The sequence below is a fragment of the Coregonus clupeaformis genome, unplaced genomic scaffold (assembly GCF_020615455.1).
Source record: "Coregonus clupeaformis isolate EN_2021a unplaced genomic scaffold, ASM2061545v1 scaf0082, whole genome shotgun sequence".
NCBI lineage: Eukaryota > Metazoa > Chordata > Actinopteri > Salmoniformes > Salmonidae > Coregonus > Coregonus clupeaformis.
Genome location: NW_025533537.1, coordinates 853,990 through 873,416, shown reverse-complemented (window position 1 = coordinate 873,416; position 19,427 = coordinate 853,990). Strand labels below are relative to the sequence as shown.

The following is a 19,427-nucleotide window of genomic DNA, read 5'->3' as shown; positions in this document are numbered from 1 at the left end:
GTGTTCTAAGGTGTATTTATGCATGTAGACTGGTGTACTGACTGTTCTCACGGTGTGTGATGTAAATGTGATGTGTATGGTGACAAAACAAACATCTTCATCCTGATGGACAATTATATGTATTCTATTCTATTATAGGTTTCTGGGCACCCAGGAAAACAACTCCCGCCACTGTAAAAGGCAGGGAAATAAACAGAAGGAGCCACAAGAACTCGCGCATGAGGAGGCTTGACACCCTGAAGAAAGGGGGAGCTGAGTGTGCTACACGCCCAGCGATGGACACCTTCACATTATGAGAAGCACTTCTGAGAGAGGGTTGAGGGAGAAACCAGACAAATCTATAACTGCGAGGAGTCTGGGTTTCAGAGTGACTCAGAGCAGGCACAAAGTGCTGGCCTCTCGGGGCAACAGCAACACATGTACCAGCAGGCCTCTGGGGACCAAGGAGCACATCACAGCAATGGCCTGCTTTCACCGCAGCTGGGGGAGGACGTCCCAGTGCCTCCCCCAGTCCCAGGCCTAGTCTCTAGAAGAGCACCCCTGAATAGAGGGGTGGGCCGACAGCCGAAGCGACCTGCGCACATCCATTGATCCTGAAGCGAACGAAGCTGGACCGACAGAAGACTCCATGTGGTCGCCACATGCCTCACCGGGAGGAATACACGCCCAGTGGCAGGAGAGGGGTGAGAAGGGAGAGGGCCGGGGTCGCAGAGGGGAAAGAAAGCATTGGGCAGCCCTCAGAACACAGAGGGCACAGGGAGAGGGCTTGCCATGGATGAGACCATTGACGCCACCGCTTGCTGGACCGCCTGCTGGAACCACTCCTGACAGCTGCATCACCACTGCCAGTGCCTCCCAGTGTGCAACGCCTGTAGGGAGCCGCTGGAGTCCCCAGCTGCAGAAGGCCAGTGCCCACTCTCCCCGGCCACACCGGGCCGCCGACCCCTCAACCCCACCAACTACAAACATCAGGGGCTCCTCTAAGCCATCGCCGGCGAGGCTTTGTCCAACACCACCACGATGCACACCACACCCCTATCTGTCACCACCAACACGGCCTCCCTCTGACCAACTGCCTTCTCCGTCTCCCCTGGTCACACCACCACACAGCCTCGTCTGGTGTCCCTGGCCCCCTGCAATTTGAATACTGCCACCTCCACAGGTAAAACATGTTAAATTACGAAAAAGACTGGTTGTTATCTGTTTTATAAAACAGCAAGATAATCTCTCTTTACATATCTACAGTACATAGCACCAGCCCTCAAGTCATCTACACCTCCCTCCAAAACCTCTGCAGCTTCCTCCAGAGGTATTGGTGTAAAGTTGAAAAGGGGTTTTCATGAAACATGCTCTGTCTAACAGTACTTTTTCTCAAACTGCAGCACAGAAAAGGAAGAGAAAAAGCTCCACGGTCACGCCACCCATGGCACCACTCTCAGACTTCATCTGTTTTTTCTCTCTCTCAGTTGCTATCAATTACTATTGTTGCTGAAGAACTTCTACATTTGCAAAACCATATTAATCAATTTTATTTTTTATAAAAGAAGACACCACCTGCTGTGCTCGCTGTGGGGACGTGATCTGCCTGCAAGCTCCTCTCAGGAGTGTAGATCCGAGTGCCATGGTTGTGCTGTGACTTCTGTCAGCACTGGTTCCACTGCAGGTGTGTGCAGTGGATCAAGAGGTAGCGGTGGAGCTGGAATATTATTGTGATTTTTGTGACAATATAGGGATGGAGGTCGAGATGTAATTGTTTGTTTTGTTTGTGTTCATGTTAAATTATTTATTTGTACAATTAAATAAATGTCTAAAATATAATATATATATATTTATTGAACCACTCTTGTGTATTTCTTCCTTTGATTTCCAAGTGCATCTCTGCAACAAACTCCAACAGTGTTTTCATTGTTTATGTCAATGCACATAACTAAAATTAAAGTTTTATTTGATGTAAATTATTAATACTCATATTTTAGAATTCAACTGTTATCTACTTTCTAAAACCTAAGATTAATCTGTAAAACAAAAAATGAGACATTATTTGGTTACAACACCTGAATATGTTGGTGACTAACCATTTTTAAGAGTCCACAGGAGGGCGCTACGGCTACGCAATGAAAAGTTGACAGGCAAGTCATTATTTTTTACCGGGAAGGCTAGCCAACTAGTCAACTATCTAGTAAACACTTCGGCATCGTGGTTGGTGTCTCTTTTTTTGAACAAAATTAAACGGATATATCTTGTAATTGAACAGAATAGTAAGGTGGCCAATAACTGGGGGCGTATGCGATAATAGGACGTATTTATTTGCTAAACCGCTTATCAAAAAGCTGATAATAGTAGTATTTCCACTGAAATGTCAAACTTGCTAATTGCTAACCGTTAGCTAACATTTTTACTTACTCAATAATCACATAACATTGATGGCTGATCACAGGATAACACTGTTGAAGGTAATGTATTTTTTAAACGCTGTTGAATATGCCTGAAATACGGGGTTCCACGCTAGCTTTTAACTGGCTCTTAGCTTATGGTTCGAAATTAACACTGTCACAGAGTAGCCTGGTTCTACGTAAAATAACTGAAGTAGTTAATTACTGTTCATTCTCTAAAAAATACAATAACATATGCTATTCTCTGCAAGATGAATGTTAGATTGTTTGATTTGAAACTCTATATATCAATATAATTCTAAAAACCATGTTCAAAAATATTGAAATAAGACAGAGAAAGGTGTGGGTTGATATAGTCTCCTAGTCACCCTCAGCCATCATCAAAACATTTGAACAAAGTCACATTTCTAAAATGCACCGTAAAATAAATCAATGTTTGCTCGTTCAAGTTTTTCGAGGACAGCCCTGGTTGGTGTGTGATTGTCTATTGGACCTGCAAGTCTGAGGAAGTCCTTCCTTCCTTATAGTAACTTTGTTATACGCCACAAAACACAATGGACCTCAATACATTTCTGAGTTGAGCTAGTTCACATACAGATATGGAGAGCATGTCAGCGTTGGTGATGGAAACTGGGAGAGTATTGTCCATTTTACAGCATCTACCTATACCCCCTTCCCAGCAGATAAAATGGACGTTGTCGCGAAAACAAATGAACATGTCATGAACCGTATGGTATGCTGTCATGAACCGTATGGTATGCTGTCATGAACTACAGTATGGTATGCTGTCACTGAACTACAGTATGGTATGCTGTCATGAACTACAGTATGGTATGCTGTCATGAACTACAGTATGGTATGCTGTCATGAACTACAGTATGGTATGCTGTCATGAACTACAGTATGGTATGCTGTCATGAACTACAGTATGGTATGCTGTCATGAACTACAGTATGGTATGCTGTCATGAACTACAGTATGGTATGCTGTCGTGAACTACAGGTATGGTATGCTGTCATGAACTACAGTATGGTATGCTGTCATGAACTACAGTATGGTATGCTGTCATGAACAGTATGGTATGCTGTCGTGAACAGTATGGTATGCTGTCATGAACTACAGTATGGTATGCTGTCTATGAACTACAGTATGGTATGCTGTCAGAACTACAGTATGGTATGCTGTCATGAACTACAGTATGGTATGCTGTCATGAACCGTATGGTATGCTGTCATGAACTACAGTATGGTATGCTGTCATGAACTACAGTATGGTATGCTCCAGGGTTGGGGTCAATTCCATTTCAATTCAGAAAGCAAACCCAATTCCAATTCGAAATGTTCCTCATTGAAAAGCATTGAAGAGAATTGGAATTGGAATTTGAGTGTACTTCCTGAATTGACTGGAATTTAAATGGTATTGACCCCAACCCTGCATGTCTGTTCTGTGGCAACTACCAGTAAGTCATCACAAAATACATTAAAAAAAGAATGCAAAAGGTATGGAGCAAAGATCGTTGCAGAAATAAAATACATGATTTTCAAAAATCCTAAAACAGTACTTAGATTGGATCTAGAACTATTAGCTTGTTGTTATTTATGGTGTGGACATTATTCTTGTGATCCAGGATGAACTGCCAGTTATCCTGTTTAGATATCCTGTCATTCACTAGCATTAAAGGGATAGTCCATGACAAAATTTATTATTATTAAAACCAATGGTGACAAAATAACATCACACACTCAATCACACATACATGCAAGTATTTATAAAACAAATTAGTTTTAACAAACATAAAACAAAAAGCAATACATACAAAAGTATACCAATCAAGAGAAAAGAGGTCACTACTACTGTGGGAAGAGGAAAGAGGTCACTACTACTGTGGGAAGAGGAAAGAGGTCACTACTACTGTGGGAAGAGGAAAGAGGTCACTACTACTGTGGGAAGAGGAAAGAGGTCACTACTACTGCGGAAGAGGAAAGAGGTCACTACTACTGGGGAAGAGGAAAGAGGTACTACTGTGGGAAGAGGAAAGAGGTCACTACTACTGGGGAAGAGGAAAGAGGTCACTACTACTGTGGGAAGAGGAAAGAGGTCACTACTACTGTGGGAAGAGGAAAGAGGTCACTACTACTGCTTGGGAAGAGGAAAGAGGTCACTACTACTGTGGGAAGAGGAAAGAGGTCACAAACACTACTCTAAAGAGGTCACTACTACTGTGGGAAGAGGAAAGAGGTCACTACTACTGTGGGAAGAGGAAAGAGGTCACTACCTGTGGGAAGAGGAGGTCACTACTACTGTGGGAAGAGGAAAGAGGTCACTACTACTGTGGGAAGAGGAAAGAGGTCACTACTACTGTGGGAAGAGGAAAGAGGTAATTATAAAACCTTGAGTGACACAATGGTGTACAGTCATGGTAAAAAGTTAATACCCACCTGGAAGTTTGTCTTTTTGTACATATTTGGACAGATGGATGCGTCATCTCACTTCAACATTATTGACAGATAAAAGTAACCTAATTTAACAAACGAAGCACTGAAAGATTCAACTTGCCAATCATTTATTTATCAAAAATCTACAGAAATGCAATTCCATAGTGCGGAAAAAACAAGTGCACCCCTAGCTTCAATTGCTGGTGTGGCCCTCTTTGGCTGAAATAACTTCATGTAGATGTTTCTTATAACTGTCTATCAGTCTCTTACATCGACTGGGAGGAATTTTGCCACTCTTCTTTACAGTACTGCTTTAACTGTGTCATGTTCGAGGGTTTCGCCTTGCATGGCCCTGCTTCAAGTCTCCCACAGCATTTAGACTGAGATTGAGATCTGGGCTTTGACTCGCGCCATTCCATAACCCTCCATTTCTTATTTTTGAGCCATTCTGTTGAAGCTTTGCTTTTGTGTTTTGGATCATTGTCCTGTGCAGGATCCATGTTTGGTTCAGCTTCAGCTTTTGACAGATGGCCTCACATTCTCCTCAAGAATTCTCTGGTACAATATATATTTCATGGTTGACTCAATGATGGCAAGTTGGCCCTGAGGCAGCAAAGCAGCCCCAAACCATAATGCCACTGCCTCCATGCTTTACAGTTGGTAGGAGGTTATTCTGTTCAAAGACAGTGTTTCGTTTTCACCAAACATGGCGTCTGGAATTACCGGCACAAACAACTCCACCGTTGACTAATCTGTCCAGAGCATATTGTTCCAATAGTTGTGGTCTTTACACAGGTGTTGTCTAGCGAATGTCAGTCATGTCTTCATATTATTTCTTTCGGTCAGCTCGAACCCACTACCTTGGCGTTACAAGCGCCGTGCTCTACCAGCTGAGCTACAGAGGACCTATGGTAAAGGTAGGGGTGTACTCACACTTTCCGCATAAGGACATAGCATTTTTGTTTATTTTAATTGCATAACATTTTCAAAGTAAATATTTTTTATGTGTGATTTGTTGAATTGGGTTACCTTAATCAATGAATGTGGTTGGAATTTAGCACAAATATCCATGACTGTGTGGTGGACAAAATTCAACCCAGTAGGGCGGTGAGGTGAAGACAGAGAGGAGAGCTAGGTTCATGTGAAGAACAGAGACCCAGTAGGGTGGTGAGGTGAAGACAGAGAGGAAGCTAGGTTCATGTGAAGAACAGAGACCCAGTAGGGGCGGTGAGGTGAAGACAGAGAGGAGAGCTAGGTTCATGTGAAGAACAGAGTCCCAGTAGGGTGGTGAGGTGAAGTGGAGTGAGATGTCGTCTACAATAACAGCACAAGATCAGGGGTCCTACTGACATCCTCTGTGGAACATGCAGTGCACAACACACAAGGTTTTCTTGTCCACAAACTACTGACACTTCCATCATAGCAGGGGATGCCCACTCCATCTTCACTCTCATAGGACAGACAGAGAGAGAGCGGTGGTGAAGGTGCAGGGCATAGCATACACACCCTTACAGGAAAGCTTGGTGTAGCTTCATGTATTTCGGAATGACGATGGCTCTTACAGAGCTGGAGCTATAGCAGGGTGTCACACGGACCGCTGCTTAGGGAAGAGGGGCCGGGAGCCTCGCCTGACCTTGGCCTTGGGCAGGATAGCTGGCGGGGTACAGCGGGTTGTTGGAGGTTGGATGTGTAGGGGTTCTGGGGTAAGGAGGTAACGGGAGGGAGGCTGTGTTCCTGGTTGTAGACTCAATGGTAGCTCACATGTTCAGCTGGGTTTGATAGTTCTGTCACTCACAGTTCTGTGGAAACAAAGAGAGTCAAAGCGAACAGACCATCTTAATATAATTGAACATTAGTGTCAGCTATAAACAAATATCAATATTGCATTGAGAGTTTGTTGAAAGATTGCCTTCCATAATCAAACCACACACATAAGTAACACTTTACATGAAGTTTTTATTTACTTATATCTGTGTAATAATAGGTTATTACACTAGTAACACCATGTTTCTACAACATTATTTACAGTGTGACTACACAGGTATAAGACCAGCTAAATGTAACATTCAATCAGGGGAGGGGGTGGAGTCATTAAAGATACCTCTGTAGCTCATTTGGTAGATCATGGCGTTTGTATCGCAGGGTAGTGGGTTCGATCCCCGGGACCACCCATACGTAAAAATGTATGTACACATGACTGTAAGTCGCTTTGGATAAAAGCGTCTGCTAAATGGCATATTGTTATTATTATATTATACTTAGCTTAGATAGCAACAAAGTGCATTAATATCAACTATTCAATCATGTGAGAGGTTTAATGATAGACCACTGGATAGTCAATCAGAGGTTTCATGATAAACTACTGGATAGTCAATCAGAGGTTTCATGATAGACTACTGGATAGTCAATCAGAGGTTTCATGATAGACTACTGGATAGTCAATCAGAGGTTTCATGATAGACTACTGGATAGTCAATCAGAGGTTTCATGATAGACAACTGGATAGTCAATCAGATGTTTAATGATAGACTACTGGATAGTCAATCAGAGGTTTAATGATAGACAACTGGATAGTCAATCAGAGGTTTAATGATAGACTACTGAATAGTCAATCAGAGGTTTAATGATAGACTACTGGATAGTCAATCAGAGGTTTAATGATAGACAACTGGATAGTCAACCAGAGGTTTAATGATAGACTACTGAATAGTCGATCAGAGGTTTAATGATAGACTACTGGATAGTCAATCAGAGGGTTTCATGATAGACTACTGGATAGTCAATCAGAGGGTTTCATGATAGACTACTGAATAGTCAATCAGAGGTTTAATGATAGACTACTGGATAGTCAATCAGAGGTTTAATCAATCAATCAATCAATTTTATTTTATATAGCCCTTCTTACATCAGCTAATATCTCGAAGTGCTGTACAGAAACCCAGCCTAAAACCCCAAACAGCTAGTAATGCAGGTGTAGAAGCACGGTGGCTAGGAAAAACTCCCTAGAAAGGCGAAAACCTAGGAAGAAACCTAGAGAGGAACCAGGCTATGAGGGGTGGCCAGTCCTCTTCTGGCTGTGCCGGGTGAAGATTATAACAGAACCATGCCAAGATGTTCAAAATGTTCATAAGTGACAAGCATGGTCAAATAATAATCAGGAATAAATCTCAGTTGGCTTTTCATAGCCGATCATTAAGAGTTGAAAACAGCAGGTCTGGGACAGGTAGGAGTTCCATAACCGCAGGCAGAACAGTTGAAACTGGAATAGCAGCAAGGCCAGGCGGACTGGGGACAGCAAGGAGTCACCACGGCCCGGTAGTCCCGACGTATGGTCCTAGGGCTCAGGTCTCTCAGTTGGCTTTTCATAGCCGATCATTAAGAGTTGAAAACAGCAGGTCTGGGACAGGTAGGGGTTTCAGTAAATCAGCAGGCAGAACAGTTGAAACTGGAATAGCAGCAAGGCCAGGCGGACTGGGGACAGCAAGGTGTCATCATGCCCGGTAGTCCTGACGTATGGTCCTAGGGCTCAGGTTCTCAGAGAGAAAGAGAGGAAACGAGAGAATTAGAGAGAGACATACTTAAATTCACACAGGACACTGGATAAGACAGGAGAAGTACTCCAGGTATAACCAACTAACCCCAGCCCCCGACACATAAACTACTGCAGCATAAATACTGGAGGCTGAGACAGGAGCGGTCCGGAGACACTGTGGCCCCATCCGAAGAAACCCCGGACAGGGCCAAACAGGAAGGATATAACCCCACCCACTCTGCCAAAGCACAGCCCCCGCACCACTAGAGGGATATCCTCAACCACCAACTTACAATCCTGAGACAAGGCCGAGTATAGCCCACAGAGGTCTCCACCACAGCACAAACCAAGGGGGCGCCAACCCAGACAGGAAGATCACGTCAGTAACTCAACCCACTCAAGTGACGCACCCTCCCAGGGACGGCATGAAAGAGCACCAGCAAGCCAGTGACTCAGCCCCTGCAACAGGGTTAGAGGCAGAGAACCCCAGTGGAGAGGGGAACCGGCCTGGCAGAGACAGCAAGGGCTGTTCGTTGCTCCAGAGCCTTTCCGTTCACCTTCACACTCCTGGGCCAGACTACACTCCAATCATATGACCTACTGAAGAGATAAGTCTTCAGTAAAGACTTAAAGGTTGAGACCGAGTCTGCGTCTCTCACATGGGTAGGCAGACTGTTCCATAAAAATGGAGATCTATAGGAGAAAGCCCTGCCTCCCGCTGTTTGCTTAGAAATTCTAGGGACAATTAGGAGGCCTGCGTCTTGTGACCGTGAGCGTACGTATTGGTATATGCGGCAGGACCAACTCGGAAAGATAGGTAGGAGCAAGCCCATGTAACGCTTTATAGGTTAACAGTAAAACCTTGGAAATCAGCCCTTGCCTTAACAGGAAGCCAGTGTAGGGAAGCTAGCACTGGAGTAATATGATCAAATTTCTTGGTTCTAGTCAGGATTCTAGCAGCCGTATTTAGCACTAACTGAAGTTTATTTAGTGCTTTATCCGGTAGCCGGAAAATAGAGCATTGCAGTAGTCTAACCTAGAAGTAACAAATGCATGGATTAATTTTTCTGCATCATTTTTGGACAGAAAATTTCTGATTTTTGCAATGTTACGTAGATGGAAAAAAGCTGTCCTTGAAACAGTCTTGATATGTTCGTCAAAAGAGAGATCAGGGTCAAGAGTAACGCTGAGGTCCTTCACAGTTTTATTTGAGACGACTTTACAACCATCAAGATGAATTGTCAGATTTAACAGAAGATCTCTTTGTTTCTTGGGACCTAGAACAAGCATCTCTGTTTTGTCCGAGTTTAAAAGTAAAAAGTTTTCAGCCATCCACTTCCTTATGTCTGAAACACAGGCTTCTAGCGAGGGCAATTTTGGGGCTTCACCATGTTTCATTGAAATGTACAGCTGTGTGTCATCCGCATAGCAGTGAAAGTTAACATTATGTTTTCGAATAACATCCCCAAGAGGTAAAATATATAGTGAAAACAATAGTGGTCCTAAAACGGAACCTTGAGGAACACCGAAATGTACAGTTGATTTGTCGGAGGACAGACCATTCACAGAGACAAACTGATATCTTTCCGACAGGTAAGATCTAAACCAGGCCAGAACTTGTCCGTGTAGACCAATTTGGGTTTCCAGTCTCTCCAAAAGAATGTGGTGATCGATGGTGTCAAAGGCAGCACTAAGGTCTAGTAGCACGAGGACAGATGCAGAGCCTCGGTCTGACGCCATTAAAAGGTCATTTACCACCTTCACAAGTGCAGTCTCAGTGCTATGATGGGGTCTAAAACCAGACTGAAGCATTTCGTATACATTGTTTGTCTTCAGAAAGGCAGTGAGTTGCTGCGCAACAGCTTTTTTCTAAAATTTTTGAGAGGAATGGAAGATTCGATATAGGCCGATAGTTTTTTATATTTTCCGGGTCAAGGTTTGGCTTTTTCAAGAGAGGCTTTATCACTGCCACTTTTAGTGAGTTTGGTACACATCCGGTGGATAGAGAGCTGTTTATTATGTTCAACATAGGAGGGCCAAGCACAGTTTAGTAGGAATAGGATCCAGTATGCAGCTTGAAGGTTTAGAGGCCATGATTATTTTCATCATTGTGTCAAGAGATATAGTACTAAAACACTTAAGTGTCTCTCCCGATCCCAGGCCCTCGCAGAGCTGTGCAGATCCAGGACAGCTAAGCCCTGGAGGAATACGCAGATTCAAAGAGGAGTCCGTAATTTGCTTTCTAATGGTCATGATCTTTTCCTCAAAGAAGTTCATGAATTTATTACTGCTGAAGTGAAAGCCATCCTCTCTTGGGGAATGCTGCTTTTTAGTTAGCTTTGCAACAGTATCAAAAAGAAATGTTGGATTATTCTTATTTTCCTCGATTAAGTTGGAAAAGTAGGATGATCGAGCAGCAGTGAGGGCTCTTCGGTACTGCACGGTACTGTCTTTCCAAGCTAGTCGGAAGACTTCCAGTTTGGTGTGGCGCCATTTCCGTTCCAATTTCCTGAAGCTTGCTTCAAAGCTCGGGTATTTTCTGTATACCAGGGAGCTAGTTTCTTATGACAAATGTTTTTCGTTTTTAGGGTGCAACTGCATCTAGGGGTATTGCGCAAGGTTAAATTGAGTTCCTCAGTTAAGTGGTTAACTGATTTTTGTCCTCTGACGTCCTTGGGTAGGCAGAAGGAGTCTGGAAGGGCATCAAGGAATTTTTGTGTTGTCTGAGAATTTATAGCCACGACTTTTGATGCTCCTTGGTTGGGGTCTGAGCAGATTATTTGTTGCGATTGCAAACGTAATAAAATGGTGGTCCGATAGTCCAGGATTTTGTGGAAAAACATTAAGATCTACAACATTTATTCCATGGGACAAAACTAGGTCCAGAGTATGACTGTGGCAGTGAGTAGGTCCAGAGACATGTTGGACAAAACCCACTGAGTCGATGATGGCTCCGAAAGACTTTTGGAGTGGGTCTGTGGACATCTCCATGTGAATATTAAAATCACCAAAAATTAGAATATGATCTGCTATGACTACAAGGTCTGATAGGAATTCAGGAAACTCAGAGTGTCACGGTTTACTAAGCCAGAACCCAGAAGCAGACCAGGACAAGGTAAGTGGTGTCAAAGGTGAGTGTTTATTTAACTGATCCACGGGTGATGTTGAATAATCCAGGGAACAGAGCGGGCGGCGTGGATGAGTTGTAGAGGGTGCAGTGGTTGGTCCAATGATGGCTCGGCAGCCGCCACCATCAGGCAGAGGTTGGGTGAAGGTTCGGACGAGTGACTGTAGGGAGAACAAAACGGAGGTAAGCATACAACCAGCAAACAAGGTGCAAAACAACAAAACTAATGCTCTAAGCTCTAGGACTGATCCGCTGATAAACATACTGTTCATGGCTAACGATCCGGCAGGGAATGGATGTTAGGCCAGAGCCTAAGAAGGGTGATGATCAGGACCAGGTGTGCAGATTGCTGATGGGATGCAGGTGCGGAAATCAAGAGAGCTCCCGCCTAGCAACGTTGCCCGGCAACCAGGCAGGGAGCGTTCCAGAACCCTCGGGAAACTGGAGATCACGAGCAGAAAAACTAGTACACAGACCGGACCCGACTCAGACTGCCGGGATCGTTACAGTACCCCCCCTCCGACGAACGCCACCGGGCGGACTCCCGGAGCGCCAGGATGGAGGCGGTAGAAGTCACGAATGAGGTCAGCATCTAGGATCTGTCGCGCGGAATCCAACTCCTCTCTTCAGGACCATACCCCTCCCAGTCCACGAGATACTGGAAACCCTGGCCCCGCCGTCTGGAATCCATGATCGTCGCACCGTGTAGGCAGGACCACCTCCGATCATCCGAGGAGGAGGAGGAGGAGGCGGAGGAGGCAACAGAGGACTGAGGAAAACAGGCTTGAGGCAGGAGACATGAAAGGTGGGATGGACTCTGAGCGTCCTCGGGAGTTTGAGTCGAACTGCCACCGGATTGATCACCTTCTCCACCACAAACGGACCAATGAACTTCGGTAACAACTTCCTAGACTCAGTCCGTAAAGGAAGATCCCGTGTGGCCAACCAGACCCTATCTCCGATGGTATAGGTGGGAGCGGGGATCCGGCGACGATTCGCCTGGAGCTGATACCGTCCGAAACTCTAAGGAGTGCCTTTCTGGCCCGATGCCAGGTCCGGTGGCAACGACGAATATGGGCCTGAACAGAAGGCACTGAGAGCTCCTTCTCCTGAGAAGGAACAAGGGAGGTTGGTAGCCATACAGGCACTGGAAGGGAGACATCCCAGTGGCAGATGTAGGGAGAGTATTGTGGGCATACTCAACCCAAGGCAACTGAGAGACCCAGGAGGTGGGGTTGGAAGAGGCCAGAGCAGCGTAGCGTGGATTCCATCTTCTGGTTGGCTCTCTCCGCCTGACCATTAGATTGGGGGTGAAAACCAGATGTGAGACTGACTGTAGCTCCAATGGCCAAACAGAAGGACTTCCAGACAGCAGAGGTAAACTGAGGGCCACGGTCGGAAACGATATCACTGGGCAAACCGTGGACCCTGAAAACCTCCCTAACCAGGATCTCGGACGTCTCCGAGGCAGAGGGAAGCTTGGCAATTGGCACAAAGTGGGCGAACTTGCTGAATCTGTCCACGATAGTCAGAACGACCGTGTTCCCCTCAGAAGCGGGCAACCCAGTGACAAAGTCCAGGGCCAGATGCGACCATGGTCGCCGGGGAATAGGAAGGGGGTGAAGTAGTCCAGAGCTGGGCCGATTGGTACTCTTATTCTGCGCACACACTGGACAGGCAGCAACATAACCCCGAGTATCCTCGGCCATGGCAGGACCACCAAAAACGTCTGCGAAGAAACGCCATCGTCCGAGCCACGCCAGGGTGACAAGCCATCTTGCTGGCGTGGGACCATTTGAGGACCGCAGGACGAACCGACTCAGGCACAAACAACCGACCGGGTGGACCGTTACCGGGACCGGGCTGCGTCCGAAGGGCCGCCATCACCTCCTCCTCAATCTTCCACCTAACAGCTCCCACGACGCAGTTCCGGGGGAGAATTGTCTCGGTCTTGGACCCACTCTCCTCCGTCTTGGAGAACATCCGAGACAAGGCGTCCGCTTGCCGTTCTTAGATCCAGGTCGGAACGTCAGGGAAAAATTGAATCGTCCGGAAAACAACGACCACCTGGCCTGACGGGGAGTTGAGACGTCTAACCGATTGCACGTAAGCAAGATTCTTGTGGTCAGTCCAGACAATAAACGGTTGCTCCGCCCCCTCCAACCAGTGGCGCCACTCCTCCAAGGCAAGTTTCACCGCGAGAAGCTCCCGGTTACCCACATCGTAATTCCTCTCCGCAGGCGAAAGGCGACGAGAGTAGTAGGCGCAGGGATGGAGTTTACTGTCCGTGGAGCATCGCTGCGACAGGATGGCGCCAACTCCCACATCAGACGCGTCCACTTCAACGACGAACTGACGGGCCGTGTCCGGTTGAGAGAGAATCGGTGCGTTGGTGAATCGCCTCTTCAAATCCAGAAACGCTCGATCCGCCTCCGGATTCCACTTGAAGCTCCTGATACTGGAAGTCAAGGCAGTTAACGGAGCGGCCACACGGCTGTAATCCCGGATGAATCTGCGGTAGAAATTCGCAAACCCCAAAAATCTCTGGAGCTGCAATCTCGTACCGGGCTGGGCCCATTCCAGAACCGCTCTAACCTTCTCCTGGTCCATCCTAATCTCTCCCCTGGAGATGATGTACCCGAGAAAGGATGTCGTGTGGGCGTGAAACTCGCACTTCTCGGCCTTCACGAACAGGCGATTCTCCAACAATCGCTGCAGAACCTGCCGGACATGCTGGGACGTGGTCGGAAGGTTCCTTCGAGAAGATCAGAATGTCATCCAGGTAAACAAACACAAAGAGACCGATCATATCTCTCAGGACGTCGTTCACCATACTCTGGAATACCGCTGGAGCATTGGTCAGTCCAAACGGCATCACCTGATACTCGAAGTGACCCATCGGTGTATTGAAACCCGTCAACCACTCGTCTCCCTCTCTGATCCGGACCATGTGATACGCATTGCGTGAGGTCTAGCTTGGTGAACACCGTAGCACCCTGTAAGGAGTCGAAGGCAGAACTCATCAAGGGCAGGGGGATACTTGTTCTTGACCGTGATGTCATTCAACCCCGATAATCAATACACGGTCGAAGAGAGCCATCCTTCTTACCCACAAAGAAGAATCCTGCCCCCAGGGGTGATGACGAGGGACGAACGAGACCAGCAGCTAGGGACTCCTTGATGTAGGTCTCCAAAGCCTCACGTTCAGGGCGGGAGATACTGTATAACCTTCCCTTTGGGGTAGACAGCTCCAGGGAACAGGTTGATGGCACAATCATATGGTCGGGTGGGGAGGGAGTGACAGAGCCTTCTGCTTACTGAACACTTCCCCCAAATCGTGATATGTCTCGGGAACCAGGGACAAATCTGGGGTTTAGCCTCAATCACCTGACTGGGAACCGAATGGGGACAGGCAGTCTTGAGACAGTTAGCATGACAATCAAGGCTCCAACTGCGTTACCTTGCCCGTCCACCCAATCGAACGTGGGATTGTGTTCCTTCAGCCAGGGGTATCCAAGGACCAGAGGAACATGGAAGACGGCAGAATGAAGAATGAAATCATCTCCGAATGATTCCCCGACAACAGCATCTTAACCGGTTCAGTCCTCATCGTGTGATACGTGCCAGACTACTGCCGTTCAGAGTGGTCGCCTAATGGCTTCCGGCAATTGCTCCTTGGAAAGCCCCAGCTGTTCCACCAACTCGGCATCAAGAAAGCTTCCATCGGCACCTGAATCGATAAAAGCGTTAATCGCTAAGCTCTGATTCCTGTTCACAAGGGTAGCCGGGAAACGGGTCTGACAGAGGTATTGAGAGGGTCGAAACTGGCTCGCTAAAAGTCCTCCCAACTTTAGCGAGCCGCGCAGTTTGACGACCGCCGGGAACAGGTGGCGAGGTAATGTCCCGAACCACCACAGTAGAGGCAACAGTTAGTCCTACGTCTGAGTTGGCGTTCCTCCTTGGTTAACCCGTGCCGCCCTACTTGCATTGGTTCAGAATCGGGAGACAGGACCTCTCCACTAATCCTGTGTGGTGGACGATGATCGACGTATTCTGGTCCAATCCCCGACCCGACTGGAACCTGAGAAGCTGATCGATTGGACGGACCCCATTGCTTCTCCCTCCTTCGCTCTCGGACTCGATTATCCACCCGAATAGACAAGGCTACCAAGCTGTCCAGGTCACTAGGCTCCGGATAGGAGATCAACTCATCCTTGAGCTGCTCCGACAGACCCTGGTAAAAGGCCGCTTGCAGAGACTCCTCATTCCACCCACTCTCCACAGCCAACGTCTTGAACTCGATCACGAAGTCGGCCACGCTGCGAGTTCCTTGGTGAAGCGAAAACAGGCGCCTAGCTGCGTCCCTCCCTCGGACGGAATGGTCGAAGAGCTTCCTCATCTCGGCCGTGAACCCCTGGTATGAAGCCATGCAGGGGTCTTGTCGTTCCCAAACGGCTGAAGCCCACTCCAGCGCTCGACCACGCAGCAACTCAATCACAAAGGCTATCCTAGCCTTGTCTGTGGCATAAGAGTAGGGCTGTAGATCGAACACTAACCCACACTGCATAAGGAAAGAACGGCATCTTCCCAGCTCCCCCTCATATTTATCCGGCGTCGGAACCTTGGGCTCACGGAAGGACACAGCTCCAGACGCGGCAGGCGAGATGGGTGAAACCGGTAGTGGATCCTCCACCGGAAACTTGCGCTGGTTCTGGACCTCCGTCAGACCGGTAGAAAGGTTCGAACTGCCAACGCGATCTCCTGTAGCTCCGTGCTATGATGGCCCAACATCTTCTCCTGATGGGTAATGGCATGGCGAACAGAGTCCAGGTCCGCTGGGTTCATTACTGGCCGGATCGTTCTGTCACGGTTTACTAAGCCAGAACCCAGAAACAGACCAGGACAAGGTAAGTGGTGTCAAAGGTGAGTGTTTATTTAACTGATCCACGGGTGATGTTGAATAATCCAGGGAACAGAGCGGAGCGGCGTGGATGAGTTGTAGAGGGTGCAGTGGTTGGTCCAATGATGGCTCGGCAGCCGCCGACCATCAGGGCAGAGGTTGGGTGAAGGTTCCGGACGAGTGACTGTAGGGAGAACAAAACGGAGGTAAGCATACAACCAGCAAACAAGGTGCAAAACAACAAAACTAATGCTCTAAGCTCTAGGACTGATCCGCTGATAAACATACTGTTCATGGCTAACGATCCGGCAGGGAATGGATGTTAGGCCAGAGCCTAAGAAGGGTGATGATCAGGACCAGGTGTGCAGATTGCTGATGGGATGCAGGTGCGGAAATCAAGAGAGCTCCCGCCTAGCAACGTTGCCCGGCAACCAGGCAGGGAGCGTTCCAGAACCCTCGGGAAACTGGAGATCACGAGCAGAAAAACTAGTACACAGACCGGACCCGACTCAGACTGCCGGGATCGTTACACAGAGAGGAACGCTGTATATGGCCCAGGAGGCCTGTAAACAGTAGCTATAAAAAGTGATTGAGTAGGCTGCATAGATTTCATGACTAGAAGCTCAAAAGATGAAAACGCCATTTTTTTTTTTGTAAATTGAAATTTGCTATCGTAAATGTTAGCAACACCTCCGCCCTTGCGGGATGCACGGGGAATATGGTCACTAGTGTAACCAGGAGGTGAGGCCTCATTTAACACAGCAAATTCATCAGGCTTAAGCCATGTTTCAGTCAGGCCAATCACATCAAGATTATGATCAGTGATTAGTTCATTGACTATGACTGCCTTTGAAGTGAGGGATCTAACATTAAGTAACCCTATTTTGAGATGTGAGGTATCACGATCTCTTTCAATAATGGCAGGAATGGAGGAGGTCTTTATCCTAATAAGATTGCTAGGGTGAACACCGCCATGTTTAGTTTTGCCCAACCTAGGTCGAGGCACAGACACAGTCTCAATGGGTATGGCTGAGCTGACTACACTGACTATGCTATTGGCAGACTCCACTAAGCTGGCAGGTTGGCTAACAGCCTGCTGCCTGGCCTGCACCCTATTTCACTGTGGGGCTAGAGGAGTTAGAGCCCTATCTATGTTGGTAGATAAGAGGAGAGCACCCCTCCAGCTAGGATGGAGTCCGTCACTCCTCGGCAGGTCAGGCTTGGTCCTGTTTGTGGGTGAGTCCCAGAAAGAGGGCCAATTATCCACAAATGTTATCTTTTGGGAGGGGCAGAAAACAGTTTTCAACCAGCGATTGAGTGCTGAGACTCTGCTGTAGAGCTCGTCACTTCCCCTAACTGGGAGGGGGCTAGAGACAATTACTCGATGCCGACACATCTTTCTAGCTAATTTACACACTGAAGCTATGTTGCACTTGGTGACCTCTGACTGTTTCATCCTAACATCGTTGGTGCCGCGTGGATAACAATATCTCTATACTCTCTACACTCGCCAGTTTTAGCTTTAGCCAGCACCATCTTTAGATTAGCCTTAACGTCGGTAGCCCTGCCCCTGGTAAACAGTGTATGATCGCTGGGTGATTCGCTTTTAAGTCTAATACTGCGGGTAATGGAGTCGCCAATGACTAGGGTTTTCAATTTGTCAGAGCTAATGGTGGGAGCCTTCGGCGTCTCAGACCCGTAACGGGAGGAGTAGAGACAAGAGAAGACTCAGACTCAGACTCCGACTCGCTACATAATGGGGAAAACCGGTTGAAGGTTTCTGTCGGCTGAATGAGCGACACCGGTTGAGCATTCCAACAGTATTTCCCTCCAGAAGCCATGAGAAAGTTGTCCGGCTGCGGGGACTGTGCGGGGGATTTATACTAACGTTACTGTCTGTACTTACTGGTGGCACAGACGCTGTTTCTTCCTTTCCTACACTGAAATTACCCTTGCCTAACGATTGCGTCTGAAGCTGGGCTTGTAGCACAGCTATTCTCGCCGTAAGGCGATCGTTCTCCTGTATATTATGAGTACAGCGACTGCAATTAGAAGACATCATGTTAATGTTACTACTTAGCTTCTGCTGTTGAAGATGTTGACGAACCATGTCCAGATAAAGCGTCCGGAGTGAAAAAGTTGAATAAGGGAAAAAAGTTGCGATGGAAAAATGGAAAATAAAGTAAAATTGGCAGCTAAAACGCACAGGAAAATGACTCTTCTGTCTCGGGATAAAACGTCCGGGGTGAAAAAGTTTAACGAAAAAAGATGAGTGAGGACAAAACTAAAAAGTTGGTAAATTTGTTGAACACAGAGATTGATTAAACGTTTATTAAAAGTAAAACGTGAATAGTTTGGCAGGTAGCCAAGTAGCAACAAACAGCACAGCAGCACGGAGACAATGCGTGATGATAGACTACTGGATAGTCGATCAGAGGTTTAATGATAGACTACTGGATAGTCAATCAGAGGTTTAATGATAGACTACTGGATAGTCAATCAGAGGTTTAATTATAGACTACTGGATAGTCAATCCGAGGTTTAATGATAGACTACTGGATAGTCAATCAGAGGTTTAATGATAGACTACTGAATAGTCAATCAGAGGTTTAATGATAGACTACTGGATAGTCAATCAGAGGTTTAATGATAGACTACTGGATAGTCAATCAGAGGTTTAATTATAGACTACTGGATAGTCAATCCGAGGTTTAATGATAGACTACTGAACAGTCGATCAGAGGTTTAATGATAGACTACTGGATAGTCAATCAGAGGTTTAATGATAGACTACTGGATAGTCAATCAGAGGTTTAATGATAGACTACTGGATAGTCAATCAGAGGTTTAATGATAGACTACTGGATAGTCAATCAGAGGTTTAATGATAGACTACTGGATAGAGAACAATGCAGTTATTACCTATTTATTGAACGTTTTATTCTAATTTATTGAATGTTCAGCAATATGTTAAAATATTACATTTCAAGCTCATGATATCAGCAACACACACACACACACACACACACACATATATAAA

General features: G+C 46.6%; 1 protein-coding gene across 1 annotated transcript in view; it reads right to left on the bottom strand.

Moving 5' to 3' along the window:
• Positions 1-6,548: 6,548 nt before the first annotated feature.
• The window catches only part of nectin1b (nectin cell adhesion molecule 1b), a 568,693-nt gene continuing 555,814 nt past the window's right edge, over positions 6,549-19,427 (bottom strand). Inside the window, exon 10 of the mRNA XM_045213155.1 lies at positions 6,549-6,627. The gene's annotated coding sequence lies outside the window, so the exon portion shown is untranslated. The remainder of the gene's footprint in view (positions 6,628-19,427) is intronic.